At 30.0% G+C, this 23,340-nt stretch overlaps 1 long non-coding RNA gene across 1 annotated transcript; it reads right to left on the bottom strand.

The window, feature by feature from the left end:
* Window positions 1-1,341: 1,341 nt before the first annotated feature.
* Window positions 1,342-20,985, bottom strand: LOC115880698. Its single transcript, XR_004049927.1, has 3 exons — window positions 20,825-20,985; window positions 19,151-19,328; window positions 1,342-1,526 (listed from the first exon to the last, which is right to left on the bottom strand). It is a non-coding gene; the product is annotated as an uncharacterized LOC115880698 (long non-coding RNA).
* Window positions 20,986-23,340: the final 2,355 nt, after the last annotated feature.

Genomic DNA, 23,340 nt, shown 5'->3' on the forward strand with positions numbered 1-23,340 from the left:
CTTGTCATGATAGTGTGTATTTTTAGTTGCCTATGGTAAACTTATAAAAATAACAGCTGAGAAATTTTGAGTTAATTATTTTGTCAATTTTAAATGCGAAAATGGTGTCTAAAGTTTTTAGAGCTATAGAGTGTATAAATACGTTCATTTTGTGTTGTGGGTTGTGACAAAGTGCTTACTAAGTGCCTACGATATTGTTTATTATTTATTTTAAAGCAAAATATGGAAGTACTCTCAAAAGAATGCTTGCAAAAGGTGATGTTGGGAAAGTTGTTTTTTATGACGATGTGCAAACGAGTCAAATTTCCTATGCGCAAAAATAAACTCGCGTAAAATAACAATAAACAGCGTAATAGAGAGATATCGCTAAACCGAATAGCGTGCATGGACGTTAATAAGGCCAGGTGTTATTTCCTGTACGTGAGGTGGTATTAACTCTCTTCATTTATAGTTATCGGATTGGAAAAAATTCTGATCGCGTCGCGTCCGCTATTTAAACTTAACCTAACTTTGAATTTAAAACTTAGAAATTGTTTTGTTTACTAGGTATTTTAAAACTAAAGGGCTAAAGTGCTTATTTCCAGTGCTTTATTGTTCAACGTCTGCCAGTGGGTTTAGGGCAACAAGCAACAAATTCTCTTAGAAGGTCTAAGTCATCATCTGCTGTAAACCTAAGACTCTTTATAGGTTCTTTAGTATTGGAAGAGGTGGAATCCATATTTTGGGCCATATTTATTTAATTAAAACTAATCCCAGCTACTTAAATATCAAATTACCTAATAAAACTAAAGCAATAATTCAAAACAATTCAAACATAACCTAAAATAAAAGATCTCGCCGGCCGGCTCCGGTTGTCAAATACCCGCACATCCCATTTAAGCAATTTTTAAACGTTATCAGAGGTTATTTAGAAAGAGCGCTTATAAGAAGGAGCGCTTTGTGTAATTGATCCGCAAATTACGTCAGGCGGTAACGTTATTAGCGGGTATTGCGTTAAAAATTGACTCGCGCATATCGTAACCATGATAAGGTACGCGTAAATACTGGATGACTCTATTCGGTTTTCCGATATCTCTCTAATAACTGTGCCGGTCAGGCGCTGTGCACAATTTTAGAGGCCATAAGAGGGCGTGCTATGTGCGCAAACTAGTCACCTATCTAGTGCCCGATTCCGAAAATTGGAACCACGAAAAACAATAAAGAAAAAACAAAGATTATAATCTGTATAATCTGTGGTTCTATCATAACTTTTTTAGGACAACCTTTGTACAAATAAAGGATATTATGAACTGAATTAGCAGGTTATATAAACTAAAAGAATTATGTCTTAATTACCCATTCGGCAATTTTTAATCTTTGGGTTTTGTTTAATCCATTCTCGCATTGATTCTAAAGCGGAAGCCCTGGAGTTTTCCTCTTCCCTCAGCTCCTCCCTAGCGATTTCTTGAGTTTCCTTTGACAATGGACATACGTATACATCAGGTTCGGTTACCCACTTTCTGTCAGACATTTTGTGTTATTTTTTCCTACAAACAAAATTAAAATTGTGTAATTGTGACACTTTAGAAAAAAATAGGAAACAATGTACCGGGTGTTTTCCAAATGTGGCTCACCCCTTTAACTCTTGAATTTTTTCATATTAAAAACGAGATTTGGTATGTTATAGTATACCTATGACATAAATCAGGATTGAGTAATCAACTAGTTTTGGTATAAAAAAAACTAGGAACAAACTAGGAAATCCCATGTAAATTTTAATGGGGTCAATTATTGACTTCCCTAATTATTTTAGAGAATAATTCTATTTAGGTTTATTGAAGAGCACTAAAACCCACATTCAAAAGAATAACTTTAGATATTTTTGATTAGCTCGTTCACTAGTTAACGCCGATTTCTTTTTAAATATTTCTCCTTTCTTATGGCCCTGTATTTACTTATGAGCACCAGTCAAGGTAATAGTTAACTGTCAAATGAAGTCATTGAAATTGAAATTGTCATTTCAGAAATTTACCTATTTAGTGCTTTATTATTATTGAAAACTCATTCCTGCATCGGAAATCTTAAAGATGTATTTATAAATACAAATTAATATGAATTAAAGTAAAATAAAGTAATCAATTACAAGGTTAATTATAGTATTATTACAATATTCAGTAACTTATTAATTTAGGTACTATTAAATTGTTAGAACTTTAGGATTTAAGAAGATGTTCAAATATTCCTCCATCGACTGCTAGGTAATAACCCAGGCGATCATAAAATTCTCTTCTGACATTCGCTAGTTGGTAAACTGAAATTCTATTGCATTCGGCAGAAATAGCATTTTTCAACTCGTCTAGATTTGGGTATTTTTTATCCTTGTATATCCTGTTTTTTAAATGGCCCCAGAGAAAGAAATCATTTGGCGAAATATCAGGAGACCTTGCTGGCCAATTTACTGTATGATTTAGGCCAATAACGTTTCCGTTAAAACTATTGTCTAAATATTCCCGAACAGCCAGGGTACTATGTGCCGGGCAGCCATCCATTTCGTACCAAACTTCCTGATTTTCCCTAGCGGCATCATGTAAAGCAGGTAAAATATGATTTTTGAGTAGTTCCAAATAATATTCTGCATTTAAATTTCGCGTAAGAAATAATGGCCCGATAATATTGTGTCCGAATATCCCTGCCCAAACATTTACTTTCTTTGGATATTGCGCCCTGGTTTCCACAAACCTGTGTTGGTTTTCTTTGTTCCAATATCGATAATTTTGAACATTGGGTTCATTATTTAATGTAAAAGTGCATTCATCAGTAAAACATATGTTTTTTAAAAATTCCCTATCCGTGTTTGCTTTTTCCATTATATCAAAACAAAACGCCTGCCGCCGTATTTCGTCCCCATCTCATAGCTCTTGGTGCTTTTCATATCTGAAGGAATAGTATTTATGTCGTTTCGATATTCGAAACGCTGTAGTGTGATCTATTCTTATTCCATCCTCAAGTTTCCTTGTGCTGATCTTTCCATCGTTCTCTTCCACGCACAATAAACCTTCCAAGTCGGTATCATTTCTTGCATCTTCTCTTTGTTCCTGCCTTGCTTCACATCTGCAGTTATTTATTAGGGTACCTTTGGTCTCAAATCTCTGGCTATTCCTTGCGATTGTAGATTTTCCAGGTATCGGTCTATTCGGATACAGAGCAGCAAACATGTCCCACACCTTTTGATAACTATTTCCTTGATCATCAATACTTTTTCTTCGGTAGTGTAATTCATGCGGCTAATATTTTCGATGTAGGTATGAGTTTTTAATAATAATAATAAAGCACTAAATAGATAAATTTCTGAAATGACAACTTCGTTTGACAGTTATCTTTTACCTTGACTGGTGCTCATAAGTAAATACAGGGCCATAAGAAAGGAGAAATATTTAAAAAGAAATCGGCGATAACTCGTAAACGGGTTAATCAAAAATATCTAAAGTTATTCTTTTGAATATGGGTTTTAGTGCTCTTCAATAAACCTAAATAGAATTATTCTCTAAAATAGTTAGGGAAGCCAATAATTGACCCCATTAAAATTTACATGGGATTTCCTATGTCCCGTCCGACGATGCAATACCCGGTATAGTTTCCTGGTCGGTTAAAAACATTGCCTGGAAACTTATATGGTGAAATTTTGATAAAATAATTTAGTACTCACTAAAAACACGGTATGTCGCTAGTGGTAGGAAAAATAATTTTTTGAGGTTACTAGTTTATTTGGTTGCCTGTGATATGCATATACAGAGTGTTTCCTAATTAATCTAAAAAATAAAGAATCGTTAGAAAACGGCTTAAATAGGCTCTTAATAAGTATATTTATTTCTTTCTCGGCAACCGTTTGATGAACAAGAAAAACTCAAAAGATCAATTTTGTTGAAAAAGGATGGCCAGTCAAGAAAAAATATATTTTCTTTAAAAAAGCAGTAGTATACCATTTATGTTAAGCAAAATATCGATTTTTTTTTTAATTTTTAACACCCTGTAGATCAGAAAGGAAGTACTTTAGACCTAATGGTTATATAAAAATTGTTTTAAGAACACATGAGGAATCACACCACAATTTTTTAGACTAATTAGAAAACACCCTGTATATTGTCAACTTGACAATGATTGTTGATCAATGAAAAAATACCTTTTCTGTGAAAAAGCCCGATTTTCGCAGGAAAAATTTTGGTTTTTATTGAATTTGGGCCTGCGTCTGCAAATACCGGTATGTTTTTTAATATTCTATTTATCTAAATTTTAAATATTATAGTCAGAAATAGTTTTATTATTTATTAACTGTAAAAATGATGTTTTCTTGTTGTGTTGCATCTTGCAAAGAAACTAACAAAACTGCGAAAATGTAATATATAATATATATATATATATATATATATATATATATATATATATATATATATATATATATATATATATATATATATATATATATATATATATATATATATATATATATATATATATATATATATATATATATATTCTTATGTTTATTAAAGTTACTCTGATATACTAATATATCAGTGTAACTTTAAAACTAAACTTTGAAATCAAATATAAACATAAAAAATATTTACAGCAGAAAAGGCGAAGGCGCTGGGTTAAACGTAGTCTCTACTAAGAACACGGAGGGGCGCTTTGACCCAAAATTTTACTATTAAGTTTCATATCTATCTTAATAGAAGATTATTTTCTTTTATCTATGGTTAAAAGCCATTGCCTGGAAACTTATATGGTGAAATTTTGATAAAATAATTTAGTACATACTAAAAACACGGTATGTCGCTAGTGGTAGGAAAAATAATTTTTAGAGATTACTAGTTTATTTGGTTGTCTGTGATATGCATATACAGGGTGTTTCCTAATTAATCTAAAAAATAAAAAATCGTTAGAAAACGAATTAAGCTGTACGTACACTGGTGCGATCACGGCCGCGATCACGATCAGGGCAGCAATAATATGAGCGATCATTCTAGCACACACCAACGCGTTCACGTTCACCGCCGCACCTATATGTAGTGAGCTATCCTGTAGGAATGATCGCTCATGTTATCGCTGCCCTGATTGTGATCGTGATCGCGGCCGTGATCGCGCCAGTGTGCGTACAGATTTAAGGTGGGCTCTTAATAAGTATATTTATTTTTTCTCGACAACCGTTTGATGAACAAGAAAAACTCCAAAGTTCAATTTTGTTGAAAAGGATGGCCAGTCAAGAAAAAAATATATTTTCTTTAAAAAAGCAGTGGTGTACCATTTATGTTAAGCAAAAAATCGATTTTTTTTTTAATTTTTAACACCCTGTAGATCAGAAAGGAAGTACTTTAGACCCAATGGTCATATAAAAATTGTTTTAAGAACACATGAGGAATCACACCATAATTTTTTTAGACTAATTCGAAAACACCCTGTATATTGTCAACTTGACAATGACTGCTGATAAATCAAAAAATACCTTTTCAGTGAAAAAATCCTGATTTTCGCAGGAAAAATTTAGATTTTTATTGAATTTGGGCCTGCGTTTGCAAATACTCGTTTGTTTTTAATTTTCTATCTATCTAAATTTTAAATATCATAGACAGAAATAGTTTTATTATTTATTAACTGTAAAAATGGTGTTTTCTTGTTGTGTTGCATCTTGCAAAGAAACTAACAAAACTGCAAAAATGTACGTGTTTCCAAAAGACGATAAGGTATGTATCTTAGATAAAAGAAAATATATGGTATTTATTCGTTTGATTTTTTTGTCGTTCGCTTTAAAATCTATAAATCTCAGTCTATTCATTAGACAGCCAGTCGACTTACGATCATTTACATGAACTCTGTAAAATAAATAAAAATAAATTGTAAAATATATATATATATATATTCTTATAGTTTTATTAAAGTTACTCTGATATATTAGTATATCACTTTAACATTTGAAAATAAATCCTTTGAATTCAAATATAAACATAAAAAACATTTACAGCAGAAAAGGCGAAGGCGCTGGGTTAAACGTAGTCTCCACTAAAAACACGGAGGGGCGCATTGACCCAAAATTTTACTATTAAGTTTCATATCTATCTTAACAGTAGATTATTTTCTTTTATCTATGGTTAAAAGCTGCCCCAATCGTATTTTTAAATGCTTTTTTTTGAAATGTAACGAGGATGGCTCATTAACATATTTGGAAAAATATATATCTAATATAAATCTAACTAACCAACAGAAAATCACGGAAATGTATATTTTTCACTCAGTAGTTTTATACAGGTACGGACGAAAATTTATTACTATTCGAATCGGTTAAAAAAATATGTAGTTGGCGCTGTCTACAAGTACGAGTTTTATTGACATCAAAATTAAGTTTCTCATGTCAAAAAGATCCCAGACGACAATTTTCATCCAAACATTGAATAATTTGGTACCACATAGTTGGTATTTCGAGTCAAACTGTTATACAGCCACTGCACTCTTGATTGAAATTTAAAATACTATTTTTTTTTATCAAAAATATCAAAAATTGACATATAGTATATGTCATTCTATTCAGAATGTCATTTTCTGTCAAATATGGTAGAAAAATACCGACGGTATCATTTAAAAATCAAAAGTTCTAGTCATTTCCGGTGAAACAGAAAGTGATAGAAAATAATTGAATACAACAATCAATCCTGATTTATGTCATATACTAGCATATAAACTCCCGTTTTTTTTTGCCTTAAAAAAAAGAAAAATTGTAGGGGTATGCTATAATACTTAATTTTGACAGAGACCCTGTAGATTACAGATATGGCAAAGACCTAGTAAAGATCTTAAAAAAATTGTAGGTAAACGTTACATCGAAAAATGTTAAATAAAAAACTTTATGAATTTACATTTACATTTTTGCATTACTTATTTAATTACTATACATCATTCAAGACAACCTATTTCAATATTTTTATTTCGTAAACAGTTTCTAAAAAAGCACATAAATATCCATCATTGCATAAGTAAATTATTTTAGATATATTTATTTATTAAGTTCTAAGGTAGGTGTCAACAAGGTAAAACAAGTGATGTAATTCTGCAACCAAAAAGAAAGGATAATATTAGATAGTTTCCTTTATTTTCTTTTTACCTAAGTATCAAGTAATTAGAATTAATTTACAGACTTTATCTAAAGAATTACATAATATGAACATTTTACCTTTTGATATGCCTATTAAGTTTCATGTAATCACTTGCAGATCGCTCTTATTATATATACTAATCTATACTAATTATATAAAATCCTTAAGTGACTGACTCACTGATTAATCACGATCCTGCTCAAACCACTCAACGTAAGAAGCTAAATTTTGGCATACAGGTTGATTCTAGGGTGTAGAGGTTCGATAAGAAGGAATTTTTCGAAATTCCAGTTCCAAGGGGGTGAAACCACCCCTCAAATATTACAATATTTTTTATTTAAAACGGTCAAGTTTCCGAAAAAACGCTTAAACACGTATATTTTATTTTGATTTTTTACATATTTTAAGATTTTTTAAAAATGTATACAGGGTGTTTCGAAAAACCTGGTCATTAATTAATCGCGATCCTGCTTTCCTGCTTAAACCGCTTGACGTAAAAAGCTGATTTTTGGAAAACGGATTGACTTTAGGGTGTTCGATAAGAAGGGTTTTTTCGAAACTCGAATTCTAAGGGGGTGAAACCACCCCTCAAATATTAGAATATTTTTTATTTAAAAACCGGTGAGTTTTTCGGAAAAACTCTTAAACACGTATATTTTCTTTTGTTGTTTTACATATTTTAAGATTTTTTTATAAATTTATACAGGGTATTTCATAAAATATGACCATTGAGTAATCACTGCTTAAACTGCTTGATGTTTGCTGACAAGCTGATTTGTGGTAAACGGATTGACTGTGGGGTGTAGAGGTTCGATAAGGAGGGGCTTCTCGAATCTCAAATTCGAAGAGGGTGAAAACGCCCCTCAAATATTACAATATTTGTTATTTAAAAAACGGTTAGTCTTTCAGGAAAACGCTTGGACACGCATAATTTATTTTGTTTTTTTACATATTTTGAAATCTTTTAAAAAATCATACAGGGTGTTCCAAAAGGCTGGGTAATTGGCTGCATTCAGCAGACGCCACCGATAATCGATAACTGATCATATTCTGAACGCACCTAAAAATTTCCAGTGACTAATCGCCGATTGGTAATCGGACGCCATTTTTACAATCGTTCTCAAAGAGCGATTTGTGATTAGCGATTACCGATTTGTTTATATAAAAAGTGTTAACAATATGACAATCTCTGAATGGCATGCAACATTATTTATAGAAGAGAATACTTTTGATGCATTTGTTATTATTTATTTCGTAGTTGTTTATAAATTTGTAAAAAAAAATAATAGTGGAAAATTTAAAGTAAAAAAAATTAATATTATTTATTAAATACACAAACGGGATAAATGAAAATGATATAAATAAATAAGCTAATATAAAAAAAGTCAAAAACCATATCAAAAATTAAATAAAAACTAGTGTCCTCTCCCGTTAATCGTAGAATTTATAAAAAGGCATTCAGAAAAATTACAAATCGCAAGAAAACGATTACTAATCGTAAATGACCGATTACCAATCGGATTCCGTCTGCTGAATGCAGCCATTGATTAACCACGATTCTGCTTAAACTGCTTGACGTAAAAAGCTTATTTTTGGCAAACGGATTTTTCGAAAGTCAAATTCCAACGAGATGAAACTACCCCTCAAATATGACCAAGTTATATAATAATATCGCCATATTGTTTTTTCTCATGCTGACATAAATGTCAGAAAGTTTTATCCAGTTTGTATGTTAATGGAAATTCTTGCTTTGCTTTATCATCACCATTACAAATGATTAATTCGACGCAAGCGAAGTCGCGGGTACACGCTAGTGTTAATATAATTTATAGATTATTTATTTTGAAATAAGTTACCGTCCCTTTGCGCAATATCTATTTTTATTGTGTTTTTTTTGTAGTATGATTTGGTTTTACCTAGAATAGTTTCCTATTTCATGATATGACATTAATATTGTTCCAACTTTTTCCGTTTATTTTTTTGTTGAGAAACGATATTGCAGTATTTATTAAAAATACAAAATAAGATACGTATGTTTCTTTCATTTTCAACTTCCATTTTAAAAACTTCAAATTTCATATCAAAATTGTCTATAATAGTGATAAGCGGGACTAGTCTTGGTCTTGATCTGGCACCTTTAATGCAAAGACTGAGCAGTGCAAGACTTAGAAACGCAAAAGTAACACCAAGATCCAGCATGCAACTCTTGTGGTGTTGCATTTTAAGCTGCTATTTACATCCCATTTTTCATATACCGGGTGCGTCTCAAAAGTGACTCACCTCTATAACTTATAAAAAAATATATTGGTTTGTTAGTATATGACATAAACTAACCGGTTTTCGAACGTGGAACGCGATTAACGTATGCAATTTTTTTTGGTCACTTCCTGTTTCGCCGGAAATGACTACAACTTTTGATTTTTAAATGGCACCCTCGGTATTTTTTTACTTTATTCGATAGAAAATAACACTGACATATCATATGTCAACTTTTGACATTTTCGCGTAAAAAAATCGTATTTTAAATTTCAATCTAGAGTGCTACGGCTGAGTGCTAAAAACACTAATTTTTAATCAAGAAACCTTGAAAAATAGATTTGATCGTCTAATGTTTTTCGTGTCTTGTCATGGCCTGTTAAAAGATGCGCAAATCGTATTTTTATTCATATCTCAATTTTTCCAAATCGAATAAGGGTGGCTCTTTAGTATATTTGGAAAAAGCATTTTTTACGAATAATTTGGTACCACACGCTTAGTATTTCGATATTTCGAGTCAAATTGTCGTTATGAACCGCATGTAGCAATTTAACACAAACCATATGCAAAAATGTCAAAAGTTTACATATTATATGCCATTCTATTCAGAGTGTCATTTCCTATCAAATAAAGCAAAAAAATACCGAGAAAGTTATTTAAAAATGAAAAGTTGTAGCCATTTGCGGTGAAACAGGAAGTGATCAAAAACAATTGAATACGTCAATCAATCCTAATTTATATCATATACTAACATACCAAATATCGTTTTTTATCTAAAAAAATAATACGTTATAGGGGTGAGCCACTTTTGAGACGCACCCGGTATACATATGTAGTAGGTTGTGTCATATTTGATGAAATTTCAACATACAGAGTGTAAATCAGTAAATGCAAAATATTCAAGACAAAAAAGTTTCTAAATTGTCAGTTATTAACACACAAAATGTGTATTTCAAAATTGGACAAAGGATAAAATAAAATATTGAAATTAAAAACTATATTATCAATCTTCAAATAACTATTTGAAGTTTCTGTATACCCGGTGGTTTTCGAACGTGGTTCACCGATATAACTTTGTTATTTTTTCAAAAAAAACGAGAGTTGGTATGTTAGTACATGACATAAATCAGGATTGATTGATGTATTCACGTATTTTCGGTTCCTTCCTGTTTCACCGGACCGGAAATGTCTGCAACTTTTGATTTCTTGTATTTTTGAGTATTCTCGATATTTTTGTACTTTATTCGGTAGAAAATGACAATCGGAATAGAAGGACATCTCATATGTCAACTTTTGACATGTTTGCTTAAAAAAACAGATTGAAATTTAAAATTCATTTTTTTAAGCGAAGATGTCAAAAGTTGACATATCATATGTCGTTGAATTCTGAATGTCATTTTCTGTCAAATAAATTAAATCTATACCGAGGGTACCATTTAAAAATCAAAAGTTGTAGCCCTTTCCGGTGAAACAGGAAATGACCGAAACTAATTGAATACGTCAGTCAATCCTGATTTATTTCATATACATAAATACGCAATTTGTTTTTTTTATCAAAAAAAAAAGAATTTATAGGGGTGAACACTTTTAAAAAACTTCCAGTATAGTATACCAACATAATAATTCCACTAAAAACGCCGCGATTTCATAAGTAACATCCACAAATCAAATTTTTAGAGTGAAATATTTTTAAAAAAGTCAACGAACTTGTGGTTTTCAATCGCCCAAAATATCAGCAAACAACAAAAAAAAATAAAAATCCCCCCTTATTTTTTAAATGGCAGTCACCCTCCGAATTTTCTCACACTTAATCATTATCACTCTCTATTAGAAATAGATAAGCTTTTTAAACGTATTTAATTTATCTCAGCCTATATATTCTTAAGGTCAGAACAGCCCAGTTTTTTTAGAAAGTGCCCACGTACTTAATAGTTTTATGCGACCATTTTCATTCTAACGGTCGAAGTAATAAACTATATACAACATAAACCGCTTTCCTCTTCTTTTTTCATGAAACAAATGCAACGAATTGCAACGCGTAACGAGGAAACCGAACGCGAGTACCACGCAGATCTGCAGATGCCGGTTGCTGGGTCAATAGCGAGGTACCCAGTGAAAGCGGATGACGTAACCGCGCCGCGAACGTAACTTGTTACATCATTACAAAACAATCGCGTGCCACTTTGCCGTTCTACATGTACCATTTCACTGGGTTATTGGGTATTATTACACGGAGAGCGAAAAAGATCGACGATTATAATATCTACACTGACCGGCACGAAAAACACCTTTAAATTCTCGTGTATTTTAACTAACAATTTCTAACTAAATTATTTGACCAAAATGTAGCTATAATTTTTAAAAAGAAGCTAAAAAGCTTCTTTTTATTTTAAAAATTAAAGTCTTCACACTTCACACAGTTGCAATAAGCTGGCTCAAAAAGACTTAAATCATGCTTAAATCATTTCTAAAATACTAAAATCAAAATTATTTAAATCTTAAGTCAATTTCAACATAAATTTTAAATTATTTAAATATTGTCTCTGACTTACCTAAATATTTTTTTTCAAATCAAGTCATTTTCATAAGAAATTAAACCAGTATAATGTAATTTAAGTTGTTTTTATGACTTAAGTCTATATTTTTTTATTTAAATCATGATGATCTGTGAGCAGGGCCGGCGGAAGGGTCGGGCGACCCGGGCGGTCGCCCGCTGCCCCCTTTGCGAGGGGCGCCGCGACAGCAAATTATTATATTATTATAAAATATTTAAAAAATATTTGTTCGTGATCTAACTGAAAAGATATCAACTTTTTGTAAATAACCCCTTCTTATAATTCTTGTTTTTATAAATTTTCTCTAAACAAACTATTTTGGGTTGGCAGTTTTAGACTGGCCGCTCAAAATCGCACTTTGTCTACTATTCACAACTTTTATTTGTTATTAATGACTGATATGCAATAAAAGTTATAAGAGGCAAATATTCATTCGCAAGAAGCTGAAGAGAATCCCGATATTCTCATTTCCCCTCATTCATTTAATTCATTTATTAACAGTAGGGGGAAAATATATCAATCTTTTGGTAATTTTGATTGTTCCTGATTGAATATGTAGTAAAATACACGAAAAATAGTAGCAAAATCGTAGAATTTTCTCATTAGAGCAAGACAAAGGAATCCCAGTGAGCAAAATGTTGTCACATTTAGAGAACATTAGGAAACAGTTACGTATCTGCGCTTTATTGCTTCATATAAGGCACAAGGAGGGCCTGGTAACGTAACAACGACGTCATCTAAAACACATTTCCCTTAAAGGAATAAAATGCTCACTGGGATGCATCTCAAACACTGGCTGATCCTCATTTTGAAGCTATCTAATGATCTTTGAAGCATATACTGATTCTGCACCAAATAATTGATCAAAAGTGGGTCACCCCTATATCTTGGTTATTTTTTCAGATGAAAAAACGAGATTTGGTATGTTAGTATACGACATAAATTAGGATTAATCTCGGGATTAATTGACGTATTCAATTGTTTTTGGTCACTTCCTGTTTTACCGGAAATTACTACAACTTTTGATTTTTGAATGGCATCCTCGGTTCAGCTACGATAGAAAATAACACTCTGAATAGAATGATTTATCATATGTCAACTTTTGACATTTTCGCATATGGTTTATTTGATATTATAACATGCGGTTCATAACGATAATTTGACTCGAAATACCAAGTGTGTGGTACAGAATTATTAATGAGCCACCCTTCTTCCATTTGAAAAAAAATGATATATGATTAAAAATACGATTTGACATATGTTATGTCATTCTACTCAGAGTGTCCTTTTCAATCGTAGTAGACATATACCGAAGATGCCATTTAAAAATCAAAAGTTGTAGTAATTTCCGGTAAAACAGTCTGATACTAACATACCAAATATTACATTTATTGGTGATTTTGATTGTTCCGGATTGAATATGTAGTAAAATACACGGCGAAAAATAGTAGCAGAATCGTAGAATTTTCTCATTAAAACAAGACAAAGGAATCCCATTGAGCAAAATGTTGTCACATTTAGAGAACATTAGGAAACAGTTAAAAGATTATTACGTTTATACCAAATTTCGTTTTTATCTAAAAAAATAAAAGTCTTATAGGGGTGAGTCACTTTCCAGACGTACCCGGTATAGAAAAAAACAAAAAACAACAATCGTAGACTAAGACTGAACGAAGAGAAGAATTTTGAAGTATCTTTAAGTGAACCTTTAGGAGGGGGGGGGGGAGGGGGCGCAAGACAGTGTACTTGCCCGGTCTCAGTATTTCCCTTCCGCCGGCCCTGTCTGTGAGTTAAATCGGCAAAGTTACTTAAATCAAAATAATTACCGTCAAGTCAAGACAGCCAAAATTCAATTCAAGTATCTACATTGTTAATATAGATTTTCTTGTATTACCGATTGTCGATTTCCTTGGTGCTTATATTATTAATTATTTATTGTAGGTAAAAATAAGACTAAAACCTGTGCTAAAACCACATTAAATAAAACGGTTAATTTTTTCAGAATAACTACAAACACAAAAATACGTTTTTTTTTATGAAATTTAACCGATTTTGTAGTACTTTATATTTATGTATCCATTACAGATTAGATGTCATCGAACACATGTCCATTAAAAAGTGGTGATATGTTTTGATCACTATGTAGTATGTCGATGGCGTAAGCTAAAGGCTGGAGGATTTTAAAGTACTCTCCAATATATTCGAGATCAATTTCTTTCGTTCGTCTTTTAATCTACATAACGGAGTCTCAATAATATAGAGACAAATAATCAAAACCGTAGAGAAACTAATTTTTTATTTTCTAGAGTGTTATTTTTTTATCTGCTGCCACCTAACAGTTTAAAAGAAATGCTGCTGTTAAAAAAAATTGTCTACTTTACAGATGTGTCGATGGGGACCAAAAGCAAAGGCATGTCTTTTAATGCTATATTTAATGTAAACCATTACTGTCTTCTTTAAAAGTGAATATCTCTAATGAAAATAAAAGTAATTGAGATGGACAAAGAAAAGTTCTTTGTTTTCAACACCATTCCACTTACTTTCGCCAAAGTAACATCATTTTGTTTTCACTCATATACCGGGTGCGTCTCAAAAGTGTCTCACCCCTATAACTTTTTTATCTATTCAGATATAAAATTGAGATTTGGTATGTTAATATATGACATAAATTAGGATTGATTGGCGTATTCAATTGTTTTCTGTCACTTCCTGTTTTGCCGGAAATGACTACAAATTTTGATTTTTAAATGGTACCCACGGTTTTTTGTTGCTTTATTCGATAGAAAATGATACTCTGAATAGAATGACATATCATATGTCAACTTTGCCATTTTCGAATATGGTTTATTAGAAATTGCAACATGCGATTCATAACGACAATTTGACTCGCAATACCAAGTGTGTGGTACCAAATTATTTGTAAAAAAATGCTTTTTCCAAATATGCTTATCAGCCACCCTCGTTCCATTTGAAATTTTTGAGATATGATTAAAAATACAATTTGGACAACTTTTAACCAGCCAGGACAAGACACGAATAACATTAGACAATCAAATCTATTTTTTGCAAGGCTCCTTGATTAAAAATTAGTGTTTTTAACACAGCCATGGCACTCTAGATTGAAATTTAAAATTCAATTTTATTTTAAGTAAAAATGTCAAAAGTTGCTATATGATATGTCATTCTATTCAGAATGACATTTTCTATCGAATGAAGTAAAAAAATACCTAGGGTGCCATTTAAAAATCAAAAGTTGTAGTCATTTCCGGCGAAGCAGGAAGTGACAGAAAACAATTGAATACGTCAATCAATTCTAATTTATGTCATATACTAAGATACCAAATCTCGTTTTTTTATTTGAAAAAATAAATAAGTTATAGGGGTGAGCCACTTTTGAGACGCACCCGGTATATGTATAATTCAAAATATTTAGAATTATTTATTATAATTATTGAATAAATTATACCAATTTCTAAACATTTAACTATAAAATTTCAACCGCAACATAATTAAAAATTCAAAGCTGAAAAAAGTACAAAGTATCCAATATTAATAATGAAAAAGGTACACACAAATACAAAAATCTCCGAATGAAAAACAAAATTAAATTCAAATATAAAGCGATTACAAATGATTAAATTTCATTACTGAAATATAATTCTGTAGAATTCTACCCTATTTTTGAAAAGGAAAAAGAAATATATTTTTTTCCATAGCAACTGTTAAAATTGCCTTATATCTATCAAAAATAGATAAAATAGTATATACTTTAACCGCAAGGGTAGATCAGAGGATAGATTAAATGATACTTTAACAGCGAGGATAGGTTAAAAACTTTATTTCTCCTCGCACATATTTTAATTGCTTCCATTTTTGAAAATGTTTCTATTCCTTTTCATAAGTTATTCGGGATTTAAATGGAAGTAGCTTGGATATGGCGTTTGTCGCCTCAGCCTGAATATCTGTTGGTAATTTACTTATTGCGTTTTGAGCCATTTCTGGCTCCATTTCAATCAGCAATCAACACGACAGAGAATTAAAAAATATTGACTCAAAACTGACAACTAAATAGACAGCTTTATTTATTTGTCAAATTACATAGAAACCAACGCCAACCCAGCACAATATTTTTTCTACTGGTAATAAATTCCTTGAAATAAAATAAATAATTTCTGAATATTTCTTAAAACGTAACTAGCTATGGAAAAAAATATTGTTTTATACACGACGCGACGATAAAATTGAATTATCGTCTCCCGAAATTAATTCACTCGCGATTTCATCGCTCGTGAATTAATCTTTTCAGTCGACTCGTGAATTAATCTTTTCGAGTCAGATAAAATACCATTTTATCGTCTTGTATAAAAAATAACTATTATTTATTTACATCTGCTAGATAACTAAGACAGATTTGTATTTTAGCTTTTCTTTAATCCGTATTTTAGCTAACCAGTAATCACCGAATTGTAGTATTTATGGTTTTATGTACTTTTAAAATACAAAACTAGACTAGAAAAGCGTTCTTGTTATACAGGATGAGTCTTAAATAAGTGTAAATATTTTAGGTGTTGTATATTTCGAAAACACAATATCTTGATAATGTAGTAACACAGATAAAATAAAACACTAATTCAACCACAATACACCAAAACACTTTACTTTTGCACTGGACGCGCATTTCGCTAACTACGTTAGCATAATCAGCAGATATGTAGTAAGTAGATTAAATTGATTATTGAAATGAAATTCAAAGATAAAAATTGGTTCTCAAAATTTAAGCAAAAAAATATATTTTTTTAATTTTCAAAGTAAAATAACTCGATTATTTTGGACTTATTTGGAAAACGGTAAAGAGAAAATATGTTTCTTTTATCAAGATCTACAAGCCCTGAAAACATTTGAAATTGTTTAAGACTCACCCTGTAATATAATAAAAAAGTCACGTGTGCCGTTAAAGTTAATGAATAAAACTTTACACATAAAATTGGAGACAAATAAAAATAATAATAATAGAATGTTAACAGGTTCCATAGTTAATATTATTACTAGTTTCAGTTATTTTTTGTCTAACTCTAGATATATTTTTCAGATTTGGTCAATAAAGTGTTGAAAAACGTTGAAAATTATAAACAAAAATATAAATCAACACTAACTGATACGACTGATGCACAATTTTTTAAAGTATTATATCAAAGAAGTAAATTTTTCAAGTAAGTAATTAAAAAAGTAAATTTTTCAGTACTCCTCCAGTACTACTTAGTAGTCTACTCTAGTACTTTTTAATTAAACAAGTAAAGTATTTATAATTCACTCACGCTAGGAAAACTATACAGGGTTGTTCACCACATACGACACGGAGTATTGTAGCTAAACGATTAGATTTTTACAAATTGTAAGTTTTGGGTTCATTGAAGGACTATTAAAGCTACAATTTAAAAATATTTTTACAAGATACAGAGTGTCCCAAATAAGTAAAAAATATTATAGTTGTATTTTTTTAAATGGAACACCCTGTATATTATTCTATTTTTAGATTCTACGATTAAAATAAAGATAAATTTGATTAAGGTTTATCATACTTAAACCTTACCCTTTTTGAAATATTTTCAATTTTATGAAATTGCAGTAAACATTTTAAGGCTTCATTTCTTCAAGGGTATCAAAGTTTTTAAAACTAAATATTTGCTAAAGATTATTTATTGATCAGATATTGTGTTGCAATAATTAAAATTCTACTACTTTATACAGAGTGTCCACAAAATTATATTAAATAATTACTGGCTTTAAGCGGCAATAACTTGTTTAATTTTAATGGAACACCCTGTATATTTTACGTGAATCATATGGACAATTTAATTGTCTATCAAATTGTATTATACCATTTTTTACCCATCTCTTCAAGTTTTCGTAGAAAATGCATTTTCTTATAATTTAGACCTCATTAATCACTATACCCATGGAATATTGACATCTTAGATTATTTTTAAAGATGTAACACATTTTCAAAGAGTACAGACACTAATATTGTCGATATAGTTCGCTTATTTCATTAAAAAATAAAATAAAAAAACTGTTGTAATTGTAAATATTTTTTGTTAAAGAGGACCAATTAATATGATCCCAGTATTCAAACTACATTAATTGACTGTTTACGTTGATTAATAATAATTGCTTCAGAACTGAAAAACTGAATTTTGTGTGTATATTAGACACTGTAGTAAAAAGTAACACCTTATAAATTTTATTTCATTTTTTGACGAATGCTAATTTATAAAAACAGAGACGTTCATTTTCAAAACTTATTATTATATTGATTTCTGAGCCAAATCCACATTTATTTAGAATACTTTATTAACTAAAATAATTTAAAAGTATGTAACTAACTAATTTTTGGTCGAAAATAATGGTGGTATATTTAATTGGTATACTGTTTTACAAAGATTTAAATAGCTTTTTTGTATACCAATAGGCTTGCAATATTCACCACCTGTATGTTTTGTACATATGTATGTCGCTTCAAAAAAATGTCGAATGTCAATATTCCATAGGTATAGTGATAAATGAGGTCTAAATTATAAGAAAATGCATTTTCTACGAAAACTTAACGAGATAGGTAAAAAATGGTATAATATAATTTGATAGACAATTAAATTGTACATCTAATTCTCCTAAAATATACAGGGTGTTCCATTTAAATTAAACAAGTTATTGTCGTTTAAAGCTAGTAATTATATAAAATAAATTTTTGGACACTCTGTATAAGGTAGTAAAAATTTTATTATTGCTACATAATATCTGATCAATAAATAATCTTCAGTAAATATTTAGTTTTAAAAACTTTGAAACCCTTGGAGAAATGAAGCCTTAAAATTTTTACTGCAATTTCATAAAATTGAAAATATTTCAAAAACGGTAAGGTTTAAGTGTTATAAACCTTAATTAAATTTACCTTTATTTCAATCGTAGAATCCAAAAATAGAATAATATAAGGGTGTTCCATTTAAAAAAATACAACTATAATATTTTTTACTTATTTGGGACACTTTGTATCTTGTAAAAATATTTTTAAATTGTAGCTCTAATAGTCCTTCAACGAACCCAAAACTTACAATTTGTAAAAATCTAATTGTTTAGCTACAATACTCCGTGTCGTATGTGGTGAACAACCCTGTATATAAAAAATCTTCAACAACACCTTCATCTTCTAATACCTACCTCGAAAAAAAGTTCTTTAAACTCTTCTAGAGATTCGCACTCAACACAGTAAAATCAAGTGTGTTTTGACCGACTGTTGTGGTATGCTACCAGTGTCTGTTGTCTGCTGCAGGTCTGGTGTCTGCTCCAGGAACTATCGGCAGAACTAAATTTAAATACTATTAGACAACTCACAACCCTAAAACAAAATAAATCATTTTTAAGCCCGATTTTCGACCAATAAGAAGGGAGCTTCGGTGCCCCCCTTACCATACCAAATATGTTATAAAAATTAAAGAAAAATATGGTTATTCAAAGTTGCCATATAAAATTCCAATCAGTAATATTTCTATTAATTATTATGAAAAAAATAAAATGTTTTATAGGTAATTACTTTATTTACTTAATTTATTTAATGTTATTTAGATTTGTTGGTTAACCAAGGCGGATTCATACTTTCCATTTTCGTTAAAAAATGAGCCAGTAAGTACCTACTCACAAAAATGTAATATTTATGATTTTATCCACTAATATAAAACTTATTTTAAGTATTTATTTATTTTTATTTATTTTTTATTAAACTTATGTTTTATTAGGAGTAAAAACGTCACTTTTTGTTGCGAGGCCGTACGTTTGGCTTACAGGACAGCCGAGGCACAGAAAGTCATTTTTACTCCTAATAGAACATGTTATTTTTTTCAATCGCCACCAAATAAGTTTTTAAACAATTTCAAACTTTTCCAAATAATATAAAAAGATTTAAGTCATACCTTGTATGTAATTATATATCGAGAAACTATGGTTACGCTTGTTGAATTTGACACTTTATGTCAGTTTAATAATATATTTTCGTACAATTTTCGTACTTTTATGCTTAGGCGTAAAAGTTCTTTACTTTTATGCCTATATTAAAATGACTTTCTTATATTGTCAGTCACGTCGCAAAAAATAATACTTTGGTGACGCTTGAAAAAATAGTATATTGTTCTATTAGGAGTAAAAATGACACATTTTGCGGCGAAGCTGTAGGTTTGACTCGGCAGGCACCAAAAGTCATTTTTAGTCCGAAAAAACAATTTTATGAGTTCCAAATAATATAAAAATATTTAAAAGTAATACCTTCTATGTAATTAAAGTAAGACAGAGTATTTAAGTAAGACAGTAGACATTTTATGTCAGTTTTAATAATATATTTTCGTACTTTTGTTTTGCTTTTGTGCTTAGGCGTAAAAGTGCTTCACTTTTATGCCTAGGCGTTAAAATGACTTTTTTATATTGTCAATAGCGTAGCAAAAATTAATACTTTTGTGACGTTTGAAAGAAAAAAAAAACGTTTATGTGTTTTAGAATACAGTAAAAATTGTCACTTGCGCAGTTAAAATTAATGAATGAAACTTGAAGACAAATAAAAATAATAATAATAAAATGTTAATCGATCTCAGTTAAATATTATTACTAGTTTCACATATTTTTTCGTCTACCTCATCTGGATATAGATATTTTTTAGATGAGGTCAATGAAAAACGTTAAAAATTATAAATAAATGTAAATCGACACGGACTGATTCAATTGATAGCACAAATTTTTCACAATTTTTTAAAGTGTTATAGACAAGTATTTACTTTAAAGTATTTAAAATTCACTCACGCTAGGAAAACTACAATTAAAAAAACACGTTCATCTTCTAATACCTACCTCGAAAAAAGGTTCTTTTAAAAGTATTCTCACTCAACACAATAAAAACAAGAGTTGTGTTTTGACCGACTGTTATGGTATGCTACCAGTGTCTGCGGCTGAAGCTCAGGAACAATCGTCAAGACTAAATTTAAACCCACCAATAGACAACTAAGCACCCTACAACAAAATAAATCATCTTTAAGCCCGATTTTCGACCAATGAGGGGGGAGTTTCGGTGCCCCCCTTACCTACCGTTCGTTACACGAACACGCGTTTTCTTCTCAATTACACTTTTGCTTTCTTCGATGGCGATCTTTGCCGCGCCACAATAACCTACTTGAGCGTAAAGAACCGTTACATGTCGATTCCATATCGGCGAGAGTTATCGGAGCACAAAGATGTTCCTGCTTATTATGTTCTGTGGCTATAAACCGTACCTGCTTCGGGAACGACAATTTTAATTAGGCGATTATTATTACTGCGATAATTAGATACTTTTTTTCCTGCATCTCATTTCCTTTATTTAGTAGATATGTGATATAATAGGTAATATTGTATATTTGGAATATACAGGGTTGTTCACCACATACGACACGGAGTATTGTAGCTAAACGATTAGATTTTTACAAATTGTAAGTTTTGGGTTCGTTGAAGGACTATTAGAGCTACAATTTAAAAATATTTTTACAAGATACAGAGTGTCCCAAATAAATAAAAACTATCAAAGTTGTATTTTTTTAAATGGAACACCCTGTATATTATTACATTTTTAGTTTCTACGATTAAAATAAAGGTAAATTTGATAAAGGTTTATTACACTTAAACCTTACCGTTTTTGAAATATTTTCAATTTTGTGCAGTAAAAAAAATTGCAGTAAAAATTTTAAGGCTTCATTTCTCCAAGGGTATCAAAATTTTTAATACTAAATATTTACTGAAGTTTATTTATTGATCAGTTATTGTGTTGCAATAATAAAAATATACTACCTTATACAGAGTGTCTAAAATTTTATTTTACATAATTACTAGCTTTAAACGGCAATAACTTGTTAAATTTAAATGTAACACCCTGTATATTTTATGAGAATCAGATGCACAATTTAATTGTCTATCAAATTATATTATACCATTTTTTATCTATAGCCTATATATTTACCTAAGTTTCCCTAGAAAATGCATTTTCATGTAATTTTAAATTCATTTATCAATATACCCATGGAATACTGACATTTTAGATTATTCTTAAAGATGTACCAAATTTTTAAAGAGGACAGATACTAATATTGTCGATATAGTTTGTTTATTTCATTAAAAAATAAAAAAAAACTGTTTAAATATTTGTTAAAGAGGACCAATTAATATGATTCCAGTATTCAAACTACATTAATTGACTGTTTGCGTTGATTAATAATAATTGCTCCAAAAACTAAAAAACTGATTTTTTTATGTGTATTAGACAGTGTGGTAAAAAGTAACACCTTAAAAATGATATTTCATTTTTTGACAAATGCTTATTTGTAACAACAGAGACATTCATTTTTATAGCTTATTATTATATTGATTTCTGATTCAAATCCACATTTATTTAGAATAATTTATTCACGAATATAATTAAGTATGTAATTAATTAGTATTTGGGTGGAAATAATGTTGGTATTGTAATTATTAATGGTATACTTTTTTATAAAGATTTAAATAGTTTTCTTTTTGCATACAAATGAGCTAGTAATATTATCATTTTGCTAAAAACGATAATATTACTATAAATATATATAAAAACGATAATATTACTATAATATTACATTTTGCTAAAAACGATAATATTACTAGCCTGTACATTTTGTACATTTGTTGCTTTAAAAACAATCTAAAATGTCAATATTCCATGGGTATATTGATAAATGAGGTCTAAATTATAAGAAAATGCATTTTCTACGAAAACTTGAAGGGATAGGTAAAAAGTGGTATAATACAATTTGATAGACAATTAAATTATGCATCTGATTCTCCTAAAATATACAGGGTGTTTCATTTAAATTAAACAAGTTATTGCCGTTTAAAGCTAGTAATTATTTAAAATAAAATTTTAGACACTCTGTATAAGGTAGTATAATTTTTATTATTGCAACACAATAACTGACCAATAAATAAACTTCAGTAAATATTTAGTATTAAAAACATTGATACCCTTGGAGAAATGAAGCCTTAAAATTTTTACTGCAATTTCAAAAAATTGAAAATATTTCAAAAACGGTAAGGTTTAAGTGTGATAAATCTTAATAAAATTTACCTTTATTTCAATCGTAGAATCTAAAAATAGAATAACATACAGGGTGTTCTATTTAAAAAAACACAACTATAGCATTTTTTACTTATTTGGGGCACTCTGTATCTTGTAAAATTATTTCTAAATTGTAGCTCTAATAGTCCTTCAACGAACCCAAAACTTAAAATTTGTAAAAATCTAATCGTTTAGCTACAATACTCCGTGTCGTATGTGGTGAACAACCCTGTATACATGGACTATAACAGGG

Source organism: Sitophilus oryzae, unplaced genomic scaffold (genome assembly GCF_002938485.1).
Source record: "Sitophilus oryzae breed Bouriz unplaced genomic scaffold, Soryzae_2.0 scaffold_1084_pilon_pilon, whole genome shotgun sequence".
Taxonomy (NCBI): domain Eukaryota; kingdom Metazoa; phylum Arthropoda; class Insecta; order Coleoptera; family Curculionidae; genus Sitophilus; species Sitophilus oryzae.